This window comes from Ceratotherium simum, chromosome 29 (genome assembly GCF_057802395.1).
Source record: "Ceratotherium simum simum isolate JZ-2026a chromosome 29, ASM5780239v1, whole genome shotgun sequence".
Lineage (NCBI taxonomy): Eukaryota > Metazoa > Chordata > Mammalia > Perissodactyla > Rhinocerotidae > Ceratotherium > Ceratotherium simum.
In genome coordinates this window covers 30,169,454-30,170,805 of record NC_141928.1, presented here as the reverse complement: position 1 = coordinate 30,170,805, position 1,352 = coordinate 30,169,454, and the positions used below count along the sequence as shown (strand labels likewise).

Sequence of the window (1,352 nt, the reverse complement as noted above, 5' to 3'; positions counted from 1 at the left end):
AAGAATTCAGATTGTATGAGGGCCCACACTAACAGCTTCATTTTAACTTAATCACCTCCTCTAAGGCCATATCTCCACATACAGACACATTCTGACACAATGTGTCTAGGGACACAATTCAGCCAAACAGAGATTAATCATGAATTAACTAAAAAACTACTCAAGTTATTACAATTGTATATTACATGCATACAACTTTAAATACTCAACAGTACAGTAACAATGTTTAAAGTAATATTGACACTCTATAACCCAAAACGAACATTAAAATTTTCATCATGAGACCTATTTATATATGATTTCAGATATGCCTATGTAAGATATATCTATATTATCTTCGATTTTTCAGTAGTCGGTCAAGGAAGAGACTTAGGAAATCACACATCTCATTTAAAATGAGTGTCTTCGCCCATTATCCCAAAGTTCTAGCGTATACTCACCACTAAACATCCCTTAGATAAATGTTTATTGATATTATTTGCTACTATGGATTAAAAGAGCACAAAGAGAGTTCCTAATCAGCAATTTTTTCACGGCTGCTTTCACCTCTTTGTTTTGTAGACTATAGATGATAGGACTGAACATGGGGGTTAATCCAGCACATACCCAAGCCATAAATTTATCTATTTCCTGTGAATCTACAGCCAAGGGCTTCAGGTACATGGAGACAGCTGTCCCGTAGAACAAAACCACCACAGTCAGGTGAGTGGCACACATTGAGAACGCTTTGCCTCAACCATCCACTGAGCTGATTCTCAGGATGTTGGAGAAGACAAATGCATAAGAGATACAAACGAGGAGCATCGGCATAGGAAGAAGAAGTCTGCTGATAACCAGCATGATTAACTGCACCTTGGAAGTGTCTACACAAACTAGTTTCAATACAGCCAGAATTTCACAGGTGAAATGATTGATTATGCTATTTCCACAGACAGACCGATGCAGCACAGATGGTGCTGTGACACCAGGGCAGTGAGGCAGCCTGTCACCCAGATGCCAGCTGCAATCTGCACACAAACTCTCTTGTTCATGATGATGGGGTATCTCACGGGGTTGCAGATGGCCACATACCAGTCATATGCCATCACGGACAGGAGCACACACTCTGTGGAGATCATGCAAGAGAGAAGTACAACTGTGTGTAGACGGGAATCCAGGATGGTGATGGAGATCAGAATCATATTACCCAGCAAGGTGAGCAGGTACATCAGCAAGCACAGCACAAATACAGTGATTTCAACTTTGGGGTAGTGAGTAAATCCCAGAAAAATAAAATTTGAAGTGACTGCCACGTTTGTCTTTATCATTTTATTCCTTCTTGTTCCTCTGTTGGAGTGAATAAAAGTATACAT

At 39.9% G+C, this 1,352-nt stretch overlaps 1 pseudogene; it reads right to left on the bottom strand.

Annotated features, from left to right (window-relative positions):
- Positions 1–474: 474 nt before the first annotated feature.
- LOC101402257 (olfactory receptor 13F1-like) lies at positions 475–1,352 on the bottom strand (annotated as a pseudogene).